This window comes from Uranotaenia lowii, chromosome 3 (assembly GCF_029784155.1).
Source record: "Uranotaenia lowii strain MFRU-FL chromosome 3, ASM2978415v1, whole genome shotgun sequence".
NCBI classification, from domain to species: domain Eukaryota; kingdom Metazoa; phylum Arthropoda; class Insecta; order Diptera; family Culicidae; genus Uranotaenia; species Uranotaenia lowii.
Window position 1 is genome coordinate 10,194,777 of NC_073693.1, and position 25,549 is coordinate 10,220,325.

Here is a 25,549-nt window from a genome sequence, read left to right on the forward strand (position 1 = left end):
GTTTTTTTTTGAGATAATAAAAATTGATCGTACGGAGTTCCGAAACGGAAGAAGGTCTAAAACAGCCGAACAAATTAGAAATTTAAACCAGCTAAATCGTAAATAAATTTTGAGAAAATTTCATTTTAAAGCTTACTCTCCAAAATTCATTTGAACAAAACTATAGCGTTTGTTAATGACTTGTGGTACGACAATCAAATTCGATCACGGGCTGCGTCGTTATAAATTATTCATGCAACGTTAACTCTGTTGATAATATGGAAAAAAATGGTACCTATACATTTTTACACAGGATAATGATAATAACAATAATAACACGACACAAAATGGTTACAACAACATTCCCCACATTTCGCGTAAGTTGTCGAATATTGTTCAATTATTTCGATTGACAAACAAAAAAATTACACTCCTAGATTTCCCCATAGGGTTGCTCTGCTGGATGGATCATTGATTTAAGCTCATGTTTGTTAAAAAACGAAAATAATACTTCAAGGATGCCAAAATAAACAAACTTTTTTTTTTCTTTCACGGTTTTATACAGTTCGAAAATGGAGGAATCAGTAAACAAGGATCAAATATATTTGGTATAATCAGGTATATTTTTTCAACCTGTTAAATTTGGTTTAAAAACAGACTTAAGCTCTACAGAAAGAGGACATGTAATTTTTGAAAATTATTTCTTTTTCTCTGTTGATGGCAATCATCCTGTCAAAGAGCGATTAAGGGCAGCAAAAAAAAAATATAATAATTCCACGTGACCAAACATGCAGCATCCCAAACAAATGATGAAAATCGATGTAGAAAATTGAACAGCGGAAAAAAGTCTGGATAAATTATGTAAGTCGCCACCCGAGCGAGGGATGTCATGATTTTCGAAATTATAAATCTAGCGGAACCAGCGTTGTTGCAATTGAAAAAAAAAATCCAAAAAAGGGTGACACTTCACGCGGAAGCTTGAAAAGAGGTCATTGGAACTGAAAAGGCATTGTGCGAGACAGACATCCCATTCATTCATTGATGAAACGCATAAATGGGTAAAATATTATCATCGGCGACAAGCAGATTACACCGGCTTGCAGTCAGCACCCACATATTCACACAATTACGAACTTCACAATCAGAGATGAACTGGCGGCTGATTTGGGTGGGTTTGGTAATTATTGTGATTTTTTTCCCATTCCTTCCATCTCTCGTTACATTCAGTTTCAACGGAAATCAGAGCCAGACCAGATTTTAAATCATGGCTTTGTCGTTGGTGTCGTTGTTGTTGCTTTTGTTACAAAACATAACCTGGCGAATGGTAAACCGGGAATGGTTTTAATTTGTAAAACGACCAATTTAATCAGTGCCTGTGACATCGGGATTAGCTGCGATCATCCATTGGAACCGGCAGGGATGAACGCAGAAAGCCTTTGGGAAGGAATCGGGAAGTAATTAATATTCACACTAAATTATTTTTTTTGTTTCCATCGGTTTGATGATTTAATGAATTGTGGGTGTTATGGAGACCAGATTCGTTATTTTAATCATTTGATCGGCAATTTATCAGAGCGGAAGATTTAACTGATTTATTCAGTTTGGGTTTCCATGGTTTTGATAATTAAATTCGAAACAAAGTGAAATTATTGGAAGCAAAGGACTTAAAGCAAAAAAAAATCTTAGTGCAAGAGGACGGTTTTGAGGCCAGTGGTTGGGTAAGAGGATAGTCTCAAAGCCAGAGGATGGTCTTGAGGCCAGAGGATAGTCTTAAGGCCAAAGGATGGTCTTAAGGTCAAAGGATGGTCTTAAGGCCAAAGAATGGTCTTAAGGCCAGAGGATAGTCTCAAAGTCAGAGGATGGTCTTAAGGCCAAAGGTTGGTCTTAAGGCCTGAGGATGTGGCCTGAGGCCAGTGGTTGGTCTTAAGGCCAGAGGTTGGTCTTAAGACCAGAGCTTGGTCTTAAGGCCAGAGCTTGGTCTTAAGGCCAGAGGATGGCCTTAAGGCCAGAGGATGGCCTTAAGGCCAGAGGATGGTCTCAAGGCCAGAGGATAGTCTCAAAGTCAGAGGTTGGTCTTAAGGCCTGAAGATGGTCTTAAGCCCAGATATTGTTCTTAAAGCCATAGGATGGTCTCAAGGGTCAGAGGATGATCTAAAAGCCAGAGATTGGTCATGCGTTTTAAGGCCAAAGGATGGTCTTGCGGCCAGAGGATGGTCTAAAGTCCAGAGGTTGGTCTTAGGGTCAGAGGATGGTCTTGCAGCCAGAGGATGATCTTAAGACATAGTCTAAAGGTCAGAGGAAGGTTTCGAGGCCAGAGGATGGTCTTGAGGCCAGATGTTGTTCTTAAAGCCAGATGATGGTCTCAAAGCCAGAGGATGGCCTCAAGGCCAGAGGATGGTCGCAAGGCCAGAAGATGGTCTTAAGACCAGAAGATGATCCTATAGCCAGAGGTTGGTCTTAGGACCAGAGGTTGATTTCAAGGTCAGAGGATGGTCTTGCAGCCAGAGGATGGTCTTAAGACATGGATGGTCTTAAGGTCAGAGGATGGTTTTGAGGCCAGGAATGTTCTTGAGGCCAGAGTATGGTATACGGGCAAAGGTTGGTCTTGCGGCCAGAGGACAGTCTTAAGACCAGAGGTTGATCTTAAGCCAGAGGGTTGGTCTTAAGGTCAGAGGATGGTTTTGAGGCCAGGAATGTTCTTAAGCCCAGAGAATGGTATACGGGCAAAGGGTGGTATTGCGGTCAGAGGATGGTAATGAAAACTGAATTTCTGTGAACAAGAACATAAACCAGTGGATTCAATCTCAAGGATCTATGTTTCAATAATTCAAAAGGGTTTAACTTCCACCGGAAGTTGGCTCACATTGCCCATTAACCTAATAACCCTCTGGGACCTGATTACTGAAGCACAAAATTGACGCCCTTCTTCAGACTGCTCAGACACTCATCTATAACCCTTTCATCGGAACCATTTTCACCGATCAAACTGTAAAAATTTAACAGTTTGCGGTTGAGACCGGGTTGAAACCATTTTCTAGCAAGTTGAACTGGTTCGCTTTCGGAAAAAGGCACTGATGCGAAAAAACTCACTGAAGCTGAAGCTTCCGGACAGATTTCCATAAACAAAATGTTACCACTGCTGCTCGTTCTTTCAGTTCGTCTCGAAACCCGGACTAACTCCTACTGATCCTTTCCACGGTTGGATTCAGCAGAAGAAATTCACATGTGAAAATTTTACCTTCCTTCCCCGGGTTTCATCCGGTTGGTTTAACGGAAGAATATGTCAGAACCAGGACCAGATTTCCCGTTCTCGTGTCGGTCGTGTGAAGAGCAACGAATCGTCGTCGTCAGCAGCAACAGCATCTTGCTCCGGCTGCCGGGCTTCGGGTGCAAAGTTCCATGTCCAGGGCCATGTCGCTAACAACAAAACGATGAATAATTTATTGCACGCCTCGACAAGACATCTTTTGAAGGTTTTCTGTTTTTCTTTTTCGGAGTTTCGGGTTTTGTTTCGGGAGATGAGTCTGGCTGGATGAAATGGTTTGGTGTTCTGTACCAACTTTCTGGAGCAGATCGCAGTTTACTCACTGGTTTCTGAAGATTGGTGTGTTTGAAGCGGGAGAAAAAGATGCTGCTGAAAATGTTGAAAACATACGTTCCAACACAAAGAAATTGCGTGGTGAAACTCACATCACCATGAAATACACGACGCAGATATGCCGAACCTTAGGAATTTTAACGATTTTAGGGTGGTTCCCAATTTGAAATCTAAACTTAAATCTATGGAACACGAATAAAATTATTTCTTGACACAAACTTTAAGTATTGAAGTCTCACTATCAGTCTTTATTCTTGAGAAATAGAAATGTTTCTGAAAATTCTAGCAGATTCCAAAGTCCGATGAGCTCCTTTGATCCGTCCTAAACGAACCCCCAAGAGAAAGAACCAACTTTTCCAATAAGTTTCCCATTTGGCCCGGATTGTGACTTGTGGTGTTTTCATTTTTCGCACCCAGCATCCATCCACATTTCGCAGAGCGTTGGCTGAAAACTCCAGAGTGATAATGTGTTGTTGCTGCTGCACGATGTATGAGTGTGAATCGGTTGTTGTTTTTCCATTTCACTTTTTTTCTTCTATATTTTTCAGTTTTTGTTGCTTTAGTAATTGTTCTGTTTGGTTTAGGAACAGAGCGCACCAACGAAGATCACGGAAAATGGCGTGGAAAAGTTTTTCTGTTTTCATTTTGCCGGCTGCTGAAAGCATCCAAAATATGGCTGTTTGCGTTCCCGTCGGTCGTCCCTTTGTAAAAGCGAACGGAAAAAAGTTGAACGCAGCAGCATCGAGAAAATTGCAGCTGTAAGGAGCGTGTTTTGGCGAAGAGATTGAAATATGAAAACTTTAAAGAATGTCTGTGCCGACATATGGCTACGTTTGGTACATCCAAATGTTTAAAACAGTCAAAAGGTATAAAATTATATCGAATAATTTAAAAAAAATCCTAACAATTCTTGAAAATTTCTCGAAGCTAGGTCCTTACACCATGAACTCTAAACTTTTATTGCATGGAGAATTGTTCAAAGACCAGAAATTGGTCTAACACACGAAGTTTGATCTCAAGGCTGGTGTTGGACTTAAGGCCTAAGTATGACCTTGAAAATTAAGTCATATGGTGGTTTTAAGGCCAGAGGTTGGTTATGAGGCCAGAGGTTGGTCTTAAGGCCAGAGGTTGGTTATGAGGCCAGAGGTTGGTCTTAAGGCCAGAGGTTGGTCTTAAGGCCAGAGGTTGGTCTTAAGGCCAGAGGTTGGTCTTAAGGCCAGAGGTTGGTCTTAAGGCCAGGGGTTGGTCTTAAGGCCAGAGGTTGGTCTTAAGGCCAGAGGTTGGTCTTAAGGCCAGAGGTTGGTCTTAAGGCCAGAGGTTGGTCTTAAGGCCAGAGGTTGGTCTTAAGGCCAGAGGTTGGTCTTAAGGCCAGAGGTTGGTCGTAAGGCCAGAGGTTGGTCGTAAGGCCAGAGGTTGGTCTTAAGGCCAGAGGTTGGTCTTAAGGCCAGAGGTTGGTCTTAAGGCCAGAGGTTGGTCTTAAGGCCAGGGGTTGGTCTTAAGGCCAGAGGTTGGTCTTAAGGCCAGAGGTTGGTCTTAAGGCCAGAGGTTGGTCTTAAGGTCAGAGGTTGGTCTTAAGGCCAGAGGTTGGTCTTAAGGCCAGAGGTTGGTCTTAAGGCCAGAGGTTGGTCTTAAGGCCAGAGGTTGGTCTTAAGGCCAGAGGTTGGTCTTAAGGCCAGAGGTTGGTCTTAAGGCCAGAGGTTGGTCTTAAGGCCAGAGGTTGGTCTTAAGGCCAGAGGTTGGTCTTAAGGCCAGAGGTTGGTCTTAAGGCCAGAGGTTGGTCTTAAGGCCAGAGGTTGGTCTTAAGGCCAGAGGTTGGTCTTAAGGCCAGAGGTTGGTCTTAAGGCCAGAGGTTGGTCTTAAGGCCAGAGGTTGGTCTTAAGGCCAGAGGTTGGTCTTAAGGCCAGAGGTTGGTCTTAAGGCCAGAGGTTGGTCTTAAGGCCAGAGGTTGGTCTTAAGGCCAGAGGTTGGTCTTAAGGCCAGAGGTTGGTCTTAAGGCCAGAGGTTGGTCGTAAGGCCAGAGGTTGGTCTTAAGGCCAGAGGTTGGTCTTAAGGCCAGAGGTTGGTCTTAAGGCCAGGGGTTGGTCTTAAGGCCAGAGGTTGGTCTTAAGGCCAGAGGTTGGTCTTAAGGCCAGAGGTTGGTCTTAAGGCCAGAGGTTGGTCTTAAGGCCAGAGGTTGGTCTTGAGGCCAGAGGTTGGTCTTAAGGCCAGAGGTTGGTCTCAAGGCCAGAGGTTGGTCTTGAGGCCAGAGGTTGGTCTTAAGGCCAGAGGTTGGTCTTAAGGCCAGAGGTTGGTCTTAAGGCCAGAGGTTGGTCTTAAGGCCAGAGGTTGGTCTTAAGGCCAGAGGTTGGTCTTAAGGCCAGAGGTTGGTCTTAAGGCCAGAGGTTGGTCTTAAGGCCAGAGGTTGGTCTTAAGGCCAGAGGTTGGTCTTAAGGCCAGAGGTTGGTCTTAAGGCCAGAGGTTGGTCTTAAGGCCAGAGGTTGGTCTTAAGGCCAGAGGTTGGTCTTAAGGCCAGAGGTTGGTCTTAAGGCCAGAGGTTGGTCTTAAGGCCAGAGGTTGGTCTTAAGGCCAGAGGTTGGTCTTAAGGCCAGAGGTTGGTCTTAAGGCCAGAGGTTGGTCTTAAGGCCAGAGGTTGGTCTTAAGGCCAGAGGTTGGTCTTAAGGCCAGAGGTTGGTCTTAAGGCCAGAGGTTGGTCTTAAGGCCAGAGGTTGGTCTTAAGGCCAGAGGTTGGTCTTAAGGCCAGAGGTTGGTCTTAAGGCCAGAGGTTGGTCTTAAGGCCAGAGGTTGGTCTTAAGGCCAGAGGTTGGTCTTAAGGCCAGAGGTTGGTCTTAAGGCCAGAGGTTGGTCTTAAGGCCAGAGGTTGGTCTTAAGGCCAGAGGTTGGTCTTAAGGCCAGAGGTTGGTCTTAAGGCCAGAGGTTGGTCTTAAGGCCAGAGGTTGGTCTTAAGGCCAGAGGTTGGTCTTAAGGCCAGAGGTTGGTCTTAAGGCCAGAGGTTGGTCTTAAGGCCAGGGGTTGGTCTTAAGGCCAGAGGTTGGTCTTAAGGCCAGAGGTTGGTCTTAAGGCCAGAGGTTGGTCTTAAGGCCAGAGGTTGGTCTTAAGGCCAGAGGTTGGTCTTAAGGCCAGAGGTTGGTCTTAAGGCCAGAGGTTGGTCTTAAGGCCAGAGGTTGGTCTTAAGACCAGAGGTTGGTCTTAAGGTCAGAGAAAATGTTATAGGGATCAAACGTTGTAGAAGGTAAAAAAAAAAGAGTTCCGGTTGAGAATTGAGTTTTGGAAGAAAGCTCAAAATTTACAGAGAGGGAGTTTATTTGACCAAGCTTCTTTGAAATTCAAGGATGTTTTTAAAAATAGTTAAACTAAGGCTATTACAACTCTCACCGCTTTTGAAACACTAAAACCGAAACGCAGTACCCAGAGATGGTTACAAACAAAAAAAAACTGTTCATCTTTTCCACTTCAGGAGCCCTCAGCATCATTCATCATTCGGAAATGCGAGCAAAAACCCACTCAGGAGAGGTATTTATTCCAGCGAAAAAAGACCGATCCAACTCACGCATTGCCGTTCAAAAGATGAAAACATTCTAAATATACACATCCAGAGGGAGAGAAGATGAACAACAGCAGCTTCAACCAAAAAAAAACTCTAATGTCTGCTGAAAAATCTTCCTTCAACGAGCTCCCGCACATTCACTGGGACGACCGACCCCTACCTTAACAAGAAGAGAAAACAAACACGGACGCACACACAGTTGGTAAACATTATCAATGGCCGGCTACGTACACAAACACACATCTACACATGCCTTGGCCAAAATGTGCGAGCAGATGAACCACACGAGTAAAAATCCTCGAAATGAACGACCAGACCGACCAAATGATGGTTTCCAGACCGCACTTGAGAAACATTAAACGGCCGACCGAAAGGAGGCACTGTGAGCTGGATAGGGTTTTTAAGATGGTCAAAATCGATTATTTTAGACCATTTTTGCATGGAATTGAAGAATTTGAAGTCTTTTGTGGCTTCAAAAATCACGCTTCAAATTCAAAACTTATTTTTCAAAGTTATACTTCGAAGACCATAGTGCAGACAAAAATCTGTTTCTCGATGCACAATTTTTCAACAACTCGCTCGTTTTTTGTTCATGTTTGGTTGCATCTCACAGTATGATGAAAATCCAGAATCCGTAAGTGCTACATCTTCTATAGGGCAAAAAAAAACATACACAAACGCTTTTCATCGAAGGCAGTCCAGAAATATATCAATGTTTCCAACTACATTTTTTGTTCAACTGAAATCTGGGAAACACAAGTGCGATATTTTCTCATAACAAAACGATGTTGAACACTCAAGCTGCCCCAAGTGGGGGAAAACTAGACTTAAACTGAAAAAAAAAAATCTATTCTTTAGCCAGTTACTAATGGAGGTTACTTCTCGCTTCGATTATTGTATCAGAAGACAGAGATTTTATTCTACTCTTCCGAAGGAAGAGTTGCTGCTTGGTTTCTATTCAGTTCTCTGCCTTTTTTTAATGCCTAAGCATTTGGAAATATCGAATGTTTATTTGTTTTCTTTATGAGCCGGTGGAGTAGTAAAATGATCGGCGGCTCCGAGGAAATTGGATTGGGCTATAAATTTATGAGTTGTGCTTCCTTCCCGGGGTCCCTTTTTCCCATTTGCCCCGTTAAACAATGCCAAACTAGAGGGTTGGGAAAATGTGCAGTCACTCAAAAAAAAACGCCATGGACTTGACTGTTAGGATGTGGAAAATCTGGCTGGAGCTAGCTAGAAAAACCTTTGCCATCATCATCGCCATCGTTGAGGGTGGTATCTGGTATGGTTTATTCAGGCCACCCAATTTAAAATAAATAAATACAGACCGTTCTTGAAGCTTTCCGTTTTGTTGAGGCGCGTGGATTCAGAGTAAATTGAACTATGCGTTGCTCTGTTCTAGAGCGGGAAATCGGGGTTTTATACGGAACAAATGAACGAGAATAAAAAAACATTGGAGGAGGTGTGCGGTTGTTGAAAAACTTTCCGTAATTGGAATGAATAACTTTAATTGCACTTTAAATTAGAAGTGTCCGGACATGAAAGCTTAAATTTGGGCAGTGGTAACCAGGATAACTTAAGCTAAAGTTTCAATTTCAATAAACGTAATTCAAACATGATTCACAGTTTAGTTCGTTAAATTACAGATGTGTTCTTTGTGTGCACTCACTTTTATTATTCTTTATTATTATTCTTTCCCTTAAAAAGGATGTATAAAGGGTGATACGGTCAAAATATTGTCAATATAAACTTGACGTATTTCTTTCAATTTTGCATTTGAAAAACCTGAACACCCCTCATTTTGAAAGTGTGTGTGTAGAATGTTGCTCCTATTTTGATTTTGGAATTCACTCTTCAGTTGTCAAAATGCACGCACTCGCACGCAAAGCTGGCAAAATCGCTAAAAGTTGCCAAATCAACCGTTACAAATGTAATTAAAGTGTTTGGGGAACGTTTGTCGACAGCCAGGAAGTCTGGATCGGGGGGAAATCGAAAACTGGAAGCCGCTGAGACGACAAAGAGGGTTGCCGGTAGTTTCAAGCGAAACCCTAATCTCTCTCTCCGAGATGCCACAAATAAGCTGGGTGTATCGTCTACAACCGTGCATCGAGCCAAAAAACGAGCCGGACTATCGACTTACAACAAGGTAGTGACTCCAAATCGCGATGATAAACAAAATACGACGGCTAAAACGCGATCCCGGAGGCTGTACACGACGATGCTGACGAAGTTTGACTACGTGGTAATGGACGACGAAACCTACATCAAAGCCGATTACAAGCAGCTTCCGGGACAGGAGTTTTATACGGCAAAAGGAAGGGTAAAGGTAGCAGATATTTTCAAGCACATGAAACTGTCAAACTTCGCGAAGAAATATCTGGTTTGGCAAGCCATCTGTACCTGTGGCTTGAAAAGCAGCATTTTCATAGCTTCCGGGACTGTCAACCAAGAAATTTACGTGAAGGAGTGTTTAAACGTCTGCTGCCTTTCCTGAAAAAACACGGTCGTTCCGTACTGTTTTGGCCGGATTTGGCATCTTGCCATTACGGTAAAAAGGCCATGGAGTGGTACGCCGCCAACAACGTGCAAGTGGACAAGACCCCTCCCAACACGCCAGAGCTCCGCCCGATTGAGAAATACAGGGCTATTGTCAAGCGGATCCTAAAGAAGACCAAAAAAACTGCTAAGGACGAGCAGCAGTTCAAGGCAAACTGGCTTTCTGCGGCGAAGAAGGTGGACAAGGTGACTGTACAAAATCTGATGGCAGGGGTTAAGCGTAAGGTCCGGCAATTCGGATTTGGAAAAGCGGAAGCCTAACTGAATATTTTTCCTGAAATTTATACTAATTAAACTTTTAAAAGAAATTCAATTTGATTTTCACCGATTTCACCGATTTCACCGATTTACACGCGTTTTCCCTTGACCAAATTTTGACCGTATCACCCTTAGACTAGTTTCTTGGTTTTGTTTTAATTTCTGTTCTAAAATGAGTATGTTTAATCTAGATCATGAGTCTGAATTTAGAATCTCAAGCTTAGTTATTCTTGAACATTTTTGAAATTTAATTATTTAGTTGTTAAAATCTAAAACTAATACCAGATTTTTTTTTTAAATTCTTCTGTATTTTCAGTCCAACTTCTGAATGCATGATTAAAATCTCAACACGGAAAACTTAATTAACCCTTCTTAATTCTGAATTCTGAATCAAATCCGTAATCAGAATCTAAATTCGAAATATCGTACTGGGCCTGTATTTTTAATCAAATTTTTCTATATTAATTCTTAATCCGAAATTTGGATTCTGAAATTAGAATTTCGAACAATTTGCTTTAATTTCTAATATTCTGTGGAAAGGCAAACAAAGAAGAATGGAAACACGCATAAACTTTTCCCATTTTGTATTTTTATCAATGAAATACAATTAACATCTAGGTCTTAATTTTAACCTTCCCATGCCGTTCGGGTCAATATGACCCGAAGCGCACATTTCAAATCTCTTTAACATCATTCCAATATACTGAAGAACTTGTAATTTTGACAGACCAAGTATGTTCTATGAAAATAATTATCAAATTAACGTCAAAAAATTAAAATTTGAGTTTTGAAAATCGGTTCATTGGGAAATGAAATACAGCTAAGCAAAGCAAAAATTGGATATCGTTTTTTTAAAGTTAGATTTTTTTCTACCGGAAGATCTGAGATAGCGGTCAAAACTTTCATTGGACCCCAACATATCTATACACTGTCGGATAGATGGATTCTTGACGATTTCAAACATCAATGAAACACTTAAATACAAAAAAGCTGCCAAAAGTGATGAGCATTTTAAAAATAAAATTGATTTTTCGGACTTTTTACTTTCTGAACCAGTTTCTGATATCTTGGTAATACAAATCGACTTTATTTTTAAATTTTGAGTAATAAGAATAAATTACCTACACAATGAATATAATATCATCAAAATCGGTTAACATTTACAGCCAGGAGAACGAAATCAAACTACAACTCAAATTTCCCCGAAACGGATATTTTGCGAACGGCATGGGAAGGTTAATAAAAGTTTACTCATGATTAACTTCAACCTTTTCTAAGATAGATAGGAATTATATAGAAAAAGAGATTTGCACTACATAAGGTTTTTCCTAATTTTGATGTTAAATTCCCGGTGCTATTAACGAATTTGAAGAAAAAGATTTGTTATCATGAAATGAATGAACTTAAGGTTGATATACCTGCATATAAAACCACGATCCGTAAGTTTTCCCGGTTTTGGTTCGAAATTCCAGATTTTTTTCATGGTTATCCTGATTCCATTTTCAATTTCCGGTTTTTTCCTGTTTTCCCGGTTCTCTGGCCACCCTGAAATAAACGTCTATACGTAATGTAAAGCTTCTGATAGAAGAGTTTGTCATGATCAGTTCTCATGTTTCAAGTTTCAGGCATCGTGTTTCAAGACTCAGGCCTCAATTTTCATATCCTGTTCAGATTTCATGACTAAGACCTCTGATTTTCAATCTCAGGTCCTAGTTCTCAAGTATTAGATCTCAAGTCTTAGATTATAAATCTTATGGCCTCAGGATCGATCCGAGTTCCAACTCCAAAAGTTGGTTTTAAGATATATTAGAAAAATATTAGTTTTTAAAATGTGTTGACATTTAGTTAAAAAAAAAAAAGCTCAATCAACTAAAAATAGAACCAAAAAAAAAAAACATTCGAAAAGCTTCTGCTGTGTACCCTGAAAAAATGTTTCATGCCGACAAAAGTCGTTCCATCTTCCGCCAAACGTAATAGAAAATAGGAAAAGCACCGATCCATGAAAGCGGAACAGTGCGACAACCATGTTTGAGTAGCGGCACATTCAAATTCACAACATTTCCTAAAGCTAGCTAGCTAACCTTGGAAAATGTGTTAATTCCATAATAGCCTCGAAATTCGCGTCAATCAATCATCATCTGCTTAGAGGAGCAGCAACACCACTCCAAATGTTGCCGGTCCGTGAACAATTCCTCCGAGTGTTGTAAAGCACGCGCCCGTAACGGAAAATCTACATTGAACATCTTCGAAGGCCCGGCCGTCAGTCCGTCCTCGACTTCTTCGTCTGAGGAACCATTCATTCACTCCTAGCCTAGCTGCTCGACTCGCTCATTCAATGTTAAGCTCAACGAACCGAATCGTCCAACCAACCCAGCAACCAGTTCAGAGTCTCAGACAGCCTGGCGGCGCCAACGGCTAAAGTTTTTGCCCTAAGATGCATGGAAGAGGAAGAAAAAATATAGGTGAACAAAAACAAAACCGTTATTATTCACCTGTTGTGTTGTGTGTAGAGTCGTTTGTTCATTCATTGTTCGCCACCGAGATGAGAAGAAGATCACACAAGTCCGACCGGAGATGTCCGCATATCCAAATTTCACACCTGGTTGAGTTGTCTCCCACCCACTGGGAAGCTCCTGTGTCGGGTCCGAGTACCGGACCTAGTAATTGAGTAAAGTGGGGGCACTCGACGACACCTCCGCATTAACAACCCAACCCAACCCAACCGAAGAGAGGGTCCGGACAAAGTGAGTCATATTTTTTTCTCTTACCTCTTACCTTTGCCTATTATCTTGAAGTGAGGTGGTTCTCACGACGACGTCGACGGCCGACCATCTTCAGTGAAGTGGAAACCTACAATCGACAGGTGAGAATATAGATACCGCACCGGAGATAGATGATGATGTACATCGAGGAAGTGGAATGATTTCCAGCCCCTTTTTTATGCTCATTCCTGCAAGGGAAAAAAGCCCTCCGTTCGTTAATTGATGCACACAGGTAGCTGACGGTTCGGTTGAAGGAGGTCTGGATTTCATGTTTCCTTAAGGGGGAAGAGGTTTACGGTTTGTTTACGTTTCTTGCGTACTGCTTTTCTGCATTGAACAGCTCTTACTGCATTCTTAACATGGAAATTTGTACAGTTGCAAAACATCATGATTTTCTTTCAACAACTTTTCCAAGTACAAGATGAACAGAAGTCGTTCAGGTGGAAAATGAAAACATACTTATGTTGAGTGGAATTACTTTTTGAAAATAAAACTCAATTTAATTCACTTTGCAGTGGATTGTAGCCTTTCTTACAGTCCGTTAATTATATATGGATACATAGTTATTATACAAAATCATAAATAAATGATTGTTTTCTTAATTCTGAATCATCAAATTATGATTAAAGAATTTCTAACGCAGTAAATACAAAACTATTTGAAAATATAAAACTTCAAAATTGTATATAAGTTAAAAGTATTTGAAACTATCACAATTTCCAAACGAATAACTTTATTTGCAACTTATTGGTGCTTTTCGAATTACTGGATCTTGGAATATCCTGTATGATCCCGTTTCTATGATATTTTTTTTTAAATAAGTATAACTTCAATGAACTCTTTTTGGAGTTTCGGCATATGGTAACTAAAAATTAAGAATTTAGAATAGTCTCTCTAATAAAACAATCAATCAATCAAGAATATAGAATGCAATTTAAAAAGAAAAAGATTCCCAACCATGTGTTTCAAATAATTTAACGTCTATCTGGGTTGACCTCTGAAGTAAAGAAATCGAGTAAATTGAAAACATTATTGGGTTAAATTACAATCGCCGGAGTAAAATACGGTGCGGTAACGTAGGGTCCAATAATCGGTCGAATTAACAATTGATTTTATAATTTTGATAATTATGACAATTTTAAAAACTTTGTCTTCAATTTCAATTTCGTCGTTTTGCCGCCTTTTTGTCAATTTAGAAAGGTTTTCCATTTTGAAGTTCTTTGCAAATTAAGTTATTATTACATCTATTTTGATTTTGTAAATTGCAAGATTTTTTGTTAAAATTTAACAGTTTTGAAAAAATTTAAAACAAAACAACGAACTGACAAAAATCGGAAAAAATCAAATAATTGAAAAAAAAAGATAGAAAATAGCAAAATTAACATCAATGACATCAATAACATCAAACTGACGAAATTGAAAAAAAAAATGACGACAATGACAGCATTGAGCATACTTCAAAAATTGAAAAAAAATTACAAGAATGATAGAAGGACAAAATTGACAAAAAGAAAAAAATTGGCTAAAGATACTAAATAAAATTTGAAAAAAATTGTGAAAGTGACAAAACTAAACACATTGATGAAATAAACAAATATGACAAAACCAACAAAACTAACAAAAAAGACAAAACTGAAAAAATAAACATTATTGACATGAATGAAAAGAGTGCCTTTAGTTGTTATTGTCATTTTTGTCAAAAATGAAATGTTCTTATTGTCATATTGGCTATTTTGCTTATTGTGGTCATTTGGATCATTTTGGTCATTTGGATAATTTTAGTTATTTAGGTCATCTTGATCATTTAGGTCATTTAGGTCATTTTGGGAATTTTGGTCATTTTGGGAATCTTGGTCATTTTGGACGTTTTGATCATTTTGGTCATTTTGGCCATTTCGATCATTCTGATAATTCTGGTCATTTTGGTAATTTTGGTCATTTTGGTAATTTTGGTCTTTTTGATCATTTCTGTCACTTCAATCATTTGCGTAATGTTTGTAATTTTTTCGGTCCTTTCGGCCCATTTGACCATTTAATAATTTTGATAATTTTGGTAATTTTGTTCATTTTGTTCATTTTGGTCATTTTGATCATTTCGGTAATTTTGGTCATTTTGGTCATTTTGATCATTTTGGTGATTTTGGTGATTTTGGTCATTTTTATCATTTTTGTCTTTTTGATCATTTTGGTCATTTTGGTAATTTTGATCATTTTGGTAATTTTGAGCATTTTGGTCAATTTGGTATTTTTGGTCATTTTGGCCATTTTGGCCATTTTTTGCCATTTTGGTCATTTTGGTCATTTCGGTCATTTTGATCATTTTGGTTAGTTTGGTCATTTTGGTCATTTTGGCCATTTTGATCAATTTGGTCATTTTGGTTATTTTGGCCATTTTTGTCATTTTGGTAATTTTGATCATTTTGGTCATTTTTGCCATTTTGGTCATTTTTGCCATTTTGGTCAGTGTGTTATTTTTGGCACATTGATCATTTGGATCATTTTGGTAATTTTGGTAATTTCGATTATTTTGGTCAGTTCGTTATTTTTGGTCCTTTTTGGCCATTTTGGTCATTTTGATAATTTTGGTCAGTTTGGTATTTTTGTCATTTTGTCCATTTTGGTGATTTTGGTCATTTTGGTAATTTTGATCATTTTGGCCAGTTTGTTATTTTTAGTCATTTTGGTGATTTTGAGCATTTTGGTCAATTTGGTTTTTTTGGTCATTCTGTTCATTTTGGAAATTTGAATCATTTTGAACAGTTTGTTATTTTTGGTCATTTTGATCATTTTGGTCAGTTTGATATTTTTGGTCATTTTGGTCATTTTGGCCATTTTGATCATTTTGGTCATTTTGGTCATTTTGATCATTTTGGTCATTTTGGTAATTTTGGTAATTTTGATTATTTTGGTCAGTTCGATATTTTTGATCATTTTGGTTATTTTGATCATTTTGGTCAGTTTGGTATTTTTGGTCATTTTGATCATTTTGGCCATTTTGATCATTTTGGTTATTCTGGTAATTTTTGTCATTTTGTTCATTTTAGTCATGTTGGTCATTTTGATCATTTTGGTCATTTTGGTTATTTTTGTCATTTTGTTCATTTTGATCATTTTGTTCATTTGGTGATTTTGGTCATTTTTATCATTTTTGTCATTTTGATCATTTTGGTCATTTTGGTCATTTTAGTCATTTTGATCATTTTGATCATTTTGGTGATTTTGGTGATTTTGATTATTTTTATCATTTATGTCATTTTGATTATTGGTAATTTTGGTCATTTTGGTTATTTTGGTCATTTTGGTCATTTTGATCATTTCTGTCACTTTAATCATTTCTGAAATGTTTGTAATTTTTTCGGTCCTTTCTGCCATTTTGGTAATTTTGGTTATTTCGTTCATTTAGGTAATTATGGTTTTGGTCATTTTGGTCATTTTGGTAATTTTGATTGTTCGAGCATTTTGGTCATTTCGGTCATTTTGGTTATTTTAGTTATTTTGGTCATCTTGTTAATTTTGATCATATTGATAATTTCGGTCATTTTGTTCATTTTGATCATTTTCGTCATTTCGTTCATTTTTTTATTTTGGGTCATATTGGTCGTTTTTGTCATTTTGGTTATTTTGATCATTTTGATCATTTTGTACATTTTGGTCATTTTGTTCGCTTTGATCATTTTGGTGATTTTTGACGTTTTTAACTTTTTGGTCATTTCAGTCACTTTGCTCATTTTGATGATTTTGGTTATTCTGGTTTTTTTTGTTCATTATGGTTATTTTGGTCATTTTATTGATTTGGGTTATTTGGTCATTGTGTCATTTGGATCATTTCGGATATCTTGGTCATTTTGGTCATTTCGGTCAATTTGATCATTTTGGTAATTTTCGGCATTTTGTTGATTTTGGATATTTAGGTCATTTTGGTCATTTTCTCTATTTTGGTCATTTTGGTCATTTGGCTCATTTTGCTTATTTTGGTCATTTTGGTCATTTTGATAAATTTGGTAATTTTGGCCATTTTGTTCATTATGATAATTTTGGTCATTTTGTTGATTTTGGTGATTTTTGTCATTTTGGTCATTTCGATCATTTGGATTATTTTGGTCATTTGGATCATTTTGGTTATTTTGTTCATTTTGGTCATTTTGGTCATTTGAATCATTTCAGTCTTTTTGGTCGTTTAAGTTATTTTGGTCATTTTAATTATTTTGTTATTTTTGTCATTTTCGTCATTTTGTCTTTTTGGCCAATTTGGTTGTTTTGATCATTTTTATCTTTTTGGTAAATCTGGTCATGTAGGTCTTTTTTGTCAATTTCGTTATTTTCATAATTATGATAATTCTGGTTATGTAGGTCATATCGTTAATTTTGATAATTTTGTCATTTTAATAATTTTGTCATTTTAATAATTTTGTCATTTTCATCATTTTGGTCATATTGGTCGTTTCGTTCATTTTGGACAATTTGGCCATTTTCATTATTTGGATCATTTTGATCATGTTGTTTATTTTAGTTATTCTGTTCATTTTGGTCATTTTGGTTATTTTGGTCATTTTGTTAATTTTGGTGATTTTGATCATTTTGGTCATTTTGGTCATTTTTGATAATTTTGATAATTTTGGTGTTTTAGATCATTTTGGTCATTTCGATCATTTTGGTCATTTTGATCATTTTGGAAATTTTGGTCATTTTGATCATTTTGGTTCCTTTTGTCATTTTTATCTTTTGGTCATTTTGGTCATTTTTATCATTTTGGTCATTTGATCATTTTGATTAGTTCGGTCATTTGGACATTATGGTAATCTGGTTCATTTTGGTCATTTTGGTCATTTCAGTCATTTTGGTAATTTTTGTCACTTTGGTCAGTGATCAACACTTTTGTCAACTTGGTCGTTTTCGGTCATTTTGGTCATTTTGGTCATTTTGGTCATTTTCGTAATTTTGGTCATTTTTTTCATTTTTGTTATTTCTGTCAGTCCTGTCAATTTTGCTATTTTTGTCGTTTTTCTATCTTTTTTCAATTTTTGACATTTTTTTTATGAATTTGGTAGTAAGTACAGGGTTGCTAGTGATATTTCTTTTTTGTTTATGGGTTGCTAGTGATTTTTCGTTTTAAAATTCCAAAGTTTTTCCCGGTTTTTCCTCGGTTTTTTCCCGGTTATAAATACAGGCCCCGTTCGTTTTTGGCAACATTCGATTTTGGCAACATCCGATTTTGGCACATGTGCCAAAATCGAAAGGTTTTTAGAAGCGACATTATCTTTTAGTTTTCTCTATTACAGGACCAATATAATTTAGACAAACATCAAAAAAACGTTTAAACGATCAGAAATGGTGATAGAATACAACAACAAATACAAAAGTTTTTTAAAAAATTTATAAAGTACTCAAAAGTTACAAAAAGATGAAAAATTTATAAAAATACAAACAAAAGACTAAAAATGTCAAAATCATCTTAAAAGTGATGAAGAATGACTAAAACAGCAAAAATTACAGAAAAAAACAAAGATTACAAACAAAACAAAAGAAGTGCAAAATGCATCAAAAACCTGAGAAAAAAAAACTATAGAAATTCTAAAAATGGTCGGAAATTGGCTTATAATAACGTTAATGATAATAAAAATTGTTATTTTGTAAAAATTTAAGAAAAAAGTTTTAGAAAAAACCCGTTCGATTTTGGCAACACAAAATGTACGAGCATGTTGCCAAAAACGAACGGGGTCTGTATAATGATTTTCCCATTTATTAGACTTGTTTTTTAATATGTGATTAAAGAAAATTGAATGTAAAGGGCCTCAAAATTCTAACAATTGTATCCCAAAAATTGTTAACCGGTTAGAAATCATGACCAATAATTCGGCGTCTTTTAACACGTAGTCTTTCCGTTTCAATTTGACAGATTTTCATGGTTTTTTTTAAAAGGAATCTAACGACATAGCCTTCTATTCGTTGTTTTGTTTCAATAATTTTGCAAAAAATAAGTTCGGTTGAATTGATCTTGGTACTATTATGTAGTGCTTTTCAGCCACTGTGAAATTTCCTAGTATTTTTATAGAGTTCTAGAAAAAAATTGTATAGTTTGTATTGAAAAATGTAAAAAACTACATAATACCAAATCAGCTTGTCAATTTGAATGGGTATTTGTCTTACGAAACTTAAAATTATCAGATGCAGGAAAAAGATTAGTTATTTTCTGAATGCAGTTTAATTTTTTGGATCAAATCCAAATATTGTTGTTTTTTTTAAAAATAAAACAATGAATAACTTAAGTCATTTGAACAAAAAATTCGTGGAAATATAGAAAATCGTGTATAAGTTAGGACCTAACATTATTCGTTTGAATAAGATATTATTTTGTATCAGGGTAAAGACCTTAGGAAACTAAGCAAAATTTTAACGTAGGAAGAATTAAAAACTTAACCCTTACGATATATTGCTTCGTTCTTCAGGCCAATTCAAACGAAATGCACAACAACATTGAAAACCCAGTTCTAGTAAAAAAACAAGTGTAACACTGCTTAAAAACGTCTCACGCTGCAAAATTATTTTCGTTTTCGCATGAAATTTTATTAAATAAACGAAAACTAAAACAGGTACAGTCGAACCTGGATAAACGGAAAATTTCTAAAAATTAAAGAAAAGTCCCAAGGTTTTAAATGCACAAAACCTCTTTTAGTGAAAGCGTATAACCTTTTTAAGCTAGAGTCGTTTACTTTAAAAGACCAAGCAAATTAAAGAAAATACCACTTCGTTTTGAAGTTTTAGTACCAAAATGATATTGGGTTACCAAAAAACAAATATCCATATGTCCATATTGAAACTCACTCGAGAAAACTTTGAACTGATGCTTCAACTGGTTTCTTATAAAATAGTGGATTTTTATCAAATACACATTGAATAGTTGCATTTCTAGATTACTTTAATGTATTTGTAATATGGTTAACCTTCTATAAAAGAGAACTTGTAAGAAACCTCTTTAAGCGAAGTTCAGACTTGAGGACTCTCACTTATCCAGGTTCGACAGAAGTTAGTTTTGTGTTTAGTTTTGTCGATAATAGTTTCATTATTAAATTTATAACATTTGAGTTATTATCTCGTATTGCTACGCAAATAAATAAAAAAGCGATTTAAACTTCGTTGATTTACTAATAAATAAACTAAAATAAGCGTTTATGAGATAAATCTATATCGTGACTGTTTAAAACTACTCGAAATTCCGTGAAAATTTTCAAACATGACAATTTTTCCGGTGAGAAGCCGAAATTCCCGATTTTTTCCCGGTTTCCCGGTGACGCGACGAAATTCCCCAAGTTTTTCCCGGTATTCCCGGTTCGCTAGCAATCCTGTAAGTAGTAGTGAGTAGTATTTAAATTTGGGTCACTGGCCCTTAACCCGAGCTGCCTTGAAGCAGCTCAAGTTGAAGAAGAAGAAGATAAATTTGGAAATTTACGTCAAATTGATCCATTTCGTCAATTTCGTTAGTTTTGTCAATTTTTTCATGTTTTAAAATTTGTTAATTTTATCAGTTTTATCATTTATGTCAGTTTTTTCACTATGTCAATTTTGTCATTATTACTTCAAATTTGTCTATTTTGTTATTTTGGAGAATTTGTTAATTAATTTAAATTTATCCATTTTCACAATTTTGTCAATTTGGTATTTTTTTGACAATATTGTCAATTGTGACGTATTTGTTATTTTGTTAAACCCTGTCAATTGATATAAAAATGTTATTGCATTTTCTAAACTGAAAATTAATCGAACATTTTACAATTGCGTGAACTATGCTTGGGCCTAAACATTATCAAACAATGCTTGATTCGAGATGCCAGAAGAATCTTTGACGTTTTGTTATTAGGAAAACATGTAAGCAAAAAGGTAAAAATTTGTCGATGAATTTAAATTTCTTTTTACTATAGCCCTTTTCTTCAGAAATGTCTAAAAAGCAAGTAGAATCAATTTTAAGGTCTTCTTCTGAAATACCTATAAAGCTGATTAGGTAGGTACCTATCTAAAGCATTTATTTAAAAAGAAAGCACATAAGTCATTCAACTGGCCTATCAAAATTCTTAAAGTTCAGCTCACTATTTCAACATTGTAATCCCAAAACAGTATAACAGAACCGAATCTGGAAATTGTTTAAGAGGGTCTGCATTTCTAAGCTAAATTCAACGAATTTAACTGGTCCGCATTGAGTTTTGTTTTGCGCATATTTATTATCCGGAGTGGGAAAACTCAGCTCTCATTGTGCCAAAGGTTTTTCGATGACCCACCCATTCCTTCAAATCCTACAAAAATTTTTAATATGTAGCTACATAGTTCTTTTAAGCAGATCTAGACTCTTGAGAGTTCTTTTTTGTCGCGATCGTTGAAGTTTCGTTCGATGATATCCCGGGCCTGGACTTTCCTGATTCCAAAAACTTAAAGGGCTTTCAAAACGTTTCCTTCTCTTGCTTGTTTATCTGCATCGAAACCTGGAAAGGTTTTCGAATTCTACGGATTTTCGTATCGTTGCATAGCGAACAAAATGCATGGAAGGATATATCAAAACAAACAAATATAGTCCCATAATCAAGTTTCCGCTTTTTTATCAATCGATAACTTACGTACTTTTACCTTCCATACCAACGAAAGCATTTTGGTCCAATTATTACCACAAATAATAACATAACGTTACAACAACGTTGAAGCAATTGAGTTGTTGTAGAGAGCTTGAGAAGAATCATCATCGTCTTCGTCATTGCAATATCAACAGCTATCCAAAAACAGGCAGCTTTTCCAGCACAACACAGCACGATATTATTTCGTCGCTCTCTCTGTGGTGGTGTTTGTCCTAGCCAAACAAATCGATGCTGCAGCACCTGCCACTCTTGAATAAACCTTGACTTGAGCCCAGGGGTAGGCAAAGAAGGACGAAGGGGTTTAGTTTAGCTTAGGGTTCCCCTCCGAAAACAGGGGGACATAGAGCCGGAAAATGTCTTCATTTTACTTGCTAATGCCGGCTGTGACGGGGCACAATCTGCAAACCGACTATAATTTCCTCCCCCTCGGCTAGTAGCAGAAGCATGGGAAAATGAATCCATAAGAAAGCAAACTTTGAGCCATACATTAATCTTCCCTTCAATATCACCTAGCAGCACCCTCGTCGTCGACGTCCTTCAGTTGTCTTCCCCGTTTCCTTGGCCCGAAGGAAAGCTTCACTTCAGCCAAAGACCGAAAGTAAATATTGTATCTTTCCTCCTGGCACCCCAGGTTTTGCGTCATCATCATCCCCCTTACCGGGAGTAGAATTTTCGTCGAGTTTAAGTGACATCTCATAAAACGTGCCAGCAAAATCAACAGATCTTGAGGATCTGATTCGTCGCTTGCCCCAAAGTTTTCCCCGTTTTAAAGAACGAACGACGGTGAATCAATATTTGTTCCAAACAACAAACGTCAAAAAGAAACTCTTTATCCATCATAAACGACTCTAAACACAGTGAGGACCACTTTTTTACATAAACAAAGCATTCAAAGGTACCTCACTCCTACGTAGGTAAAGGTAGGCAGCCAACAAATTACAACTCACTTTCGACTGACAGCTTTCACAACTCTCAGCCGGCACCTTAAAAGCTCGATTCCAACCAACAACAACCATTCAAATTTGTTTGTTTGCATCTCGGGAAAAAGTCAACAACAATTTGCTGTAGCATTTTTATGCTCCCGATTGCCCGGTTGCCCAAAAAGCAAACACGCACACACTTCGAACGCCGTCGTTCGTCAAGTGCCGTGAAAAATAAACAATCGGCCCATTTTCTGACAAAAGGGTTGTGTTTGGACTCGAATTTCGGCTGTCCCAAATTCGTTACCATTGATTTTCGGGCGGAAAGTTCCGCTGATTGTATGGAAATTTTTTTCGAAAAACAAACTTTCCAAGCAATGATCACAGATTTTGAAAATAAAAACCTAATAATGTAATCACGTTGCGAGAATGTTGGAAGGAATAGTAAATAAATTGGGATCCCAAGAAAAAAACGAAATAAATTGGGCTAAAGGAGCTAGAAAGGATTAAGAGTGAGATATCATGTGTCGTATATTTCTCTGGGAACACATTCGAAAGCGCCGGTTAATCCAAGGTATTAAGCTGAATGCTGATGAGACACGCCGTTCGTAAGATAATATAACATAGCGTAAGCCTCCATAACACTTGCCACCACCACCATATTCTTGTGGGGATTTTGATTGATGAAGGTGCTGCTGAAAGCCATGGTTTCGATCAAAGCTCGCTAATCTTAAGCTGTCATCTAGTGGTGTTTCATCCTTTAGCTACGGGCAAATATGGAAGTTAAACACCTAAAAACGATAGGATATTTTAAAAATTCCCAGAGCTGGTTCTTTCATGGCACTTGTATTAAACTGAACTCGAATTTCGTTCCATCACCATCAATATCTGAATCAGCGTTTATGTAAGGTTGATTCAACGATGCAGGATTTCTGAGCCGTCGAATGCTTTTGGTTGATTCGTGCCTCTAACGCGTGTTTCATCCGAACGTTTCGTTAAATCAGTATTTAAGACGAATCAGCCATCATGTGAGGTTGATTTAACGAACGGGATTTTTCGATCGCTGTAAACAGATAGATGACCGCCGCAGGAGGACAACATTTTTGGTGCCATCTTTGGAAAACTGATTTTGAAAGAAATCACCGTCATACGCAATGCGGTTGCGCTGGGCGGTCTTAAATCGAAGCATCGCCGCTGGCGTTCACATCTTATGCCAATGACGTTAAAATATCGAGAACTCATAATTGGAGGAAAGGCTGCATTTTGGGTCTTCTGAAGGGTCTTCTGAAGGGTCTTCTGAAGGGTCTTCTGAAGGGTCTTCTGAAGGGTCTTCTGAAGGGTCTTCTGAAGGGTCTTCTGAAGGGTCTTCTGAAGGGTCTTCTGAAGGGTCTTCTGAAGGGTCTTCTGAAGGGTCTTCTGAAGGGTCTTCTGAAGGGTCTTCTGAAGGGTCTTCTGAAGGGTCTTCTGAAGGGTCTTCTGAAGGGTCTTCTGAAGGGTCTTCTGAAGGGTCTTCTGAAGGGTCTTCTGAAGGGTCTTCTGAAGGGTCTTCTGAAGGGTCTTCTGAAGGGTCTTCTGAAGGGTCTTCTGAAGGGTCTTCTGAAGGGTCTTCTGAAGGGTCTTCTGAAGGGTCTTCTGAAGGGTCTTCTGAAGGGTCTTCTGAAGGGTCTTCTGAAGGGTCTTCTGAAGGGTCTTCTGAAGGGTCTTCTGAAGGGTCTTCTGAAGGGTCTTCTGAAGGGTCTTCTGAAGGGTCTTCTGAAGGGTCTTCTGAAGGGTCTTCTGAAGGGTCTTCTGAAGGGTCTTCTGAATGGTCTTCTGAAGGGTCTTCTGAAGGGTCTTCTGAAGGGTCTTCTGAAGGGTCTTCTGAAGGGTCTTCTGAAGGGTCTTCTGAAGGGTCTTCTGAAGGGTCTTCTGAAGGGTCTTCTGTAGCAAAAAAAAACCCTGAACTGGACAAGGATTGACTTCGATTTAAAAAATTCAAATGGAACCACGGACCACCATAGAAATCGAAAGTAACCGAATAACAAAAACAAAATTAAATTCACCGAAAACATGAAAAGTAACTTTCCGGACAACCATATTTATACTTGGCAATAAATTTCACTTTCATTCAGTCCAGAGCAGGGCAAATTGGCCGGACGAAGTCACTCCCCTTCAAACATGCACCAGGGCTAACTGACCAAAAAACCCCCCGAGGGCCAGCAGCAGCCGGTGCTTGATTGTGCGTGGTCCTTCTTTTCTGTGTGAGGGTAAAATACATTTGTTTGTCCACTCGGAAAAGCTTGCTTGCGAATGAATCGAGGGGACTTAAAAAAGCGAACCCCACGAATAGAGACGTGCATATCCGTTTGGGGAGACCTGAGTCCTAAAGGTAGGCAATCGGGGCCAAAAATAGGAAGCGTGTAACCTCCTCCGGTAGTCTCTCATAAACGTCAAAAGGAGCGGCGAAAACGGTCGTTCGCTTGTGTATTATATTTGAATATGCAAATTGCTGGGAGCTGGCCTCTCGTGTTCTGGAAGCTCGACAACGTCCATAACCCAGAACTGTGAATATTCGAGGATAATTTTTTTTTCTCCCTTGGTCCAAGGGAAAACTCAAAAGAGGAAAAGAAAAGCGGGGAAAGGTTTCAACATTTTCCGTCGTACCTCCAACAACGCTCAACTACACAATTTGGCATTGGGTTGTGTACGATGTTAAAGGAAAACGCCAAAAAAGAGAACGCGGTGAAGACAAATGCTTCATTTTGGACTGAATGGGAGCGACGTACAAGTTACCAAGCACCAGAAAACAGCTCGCGATTTTCCATTGACGCGCGGCAGCCAGGCAGCAATGGCGTCAATTCGAGGGATATTAAAATTAATATTTGACTGCGCGATACGGGTGAGGGCACTCGGTTAAGTGATTTCTCTGGTAGGTACGATGTGCGAAGATATTACCAACAACTGTGTTAAGCTCTCAGCTTGTTTCATGTTTATCCGAAAAGTTATCCTGAATTAGGACATTGGGACCAGCCGAAAGTCGAAGTACAATGATTTTCACAGGATTCAGAAAACTCACCTGAAATAGAAGGAGAAAAAAGAAAAATTAGTTTAAACAAGAAAAACATCATTTCAAAATTTAAAAGCTAGCATTAAATTTCTACCGTGTTGATTAAAATCCTACAGCTCTAAAATCAATGTTGATTTGATGCTCTTAGTAAAATTGATTTCAAACCCAATAATGCACCACGCCCCTAATCGAAGAAAAATGTAATACGCAAGCAGCATTTTGAACTCCAATGGGTTTTTACACAAATATTGCTGTTTTATAAAAGATT

General features: G+C 37.9%; 1 protein-coding gene across 14 annotated transcripts in view; it reads right to left on the bottom strand.

Annotated features, from left to right (window-relative positions):
• Nucleotides 1–25,549, bottom strand: part of LOC129757919 (sex determination protein fox-1-like) — a 680,148-nt gene that overhangs the window by 348,043 nt on the left and 306,556 nt on the right. The window lies entirely within an intron of this gene.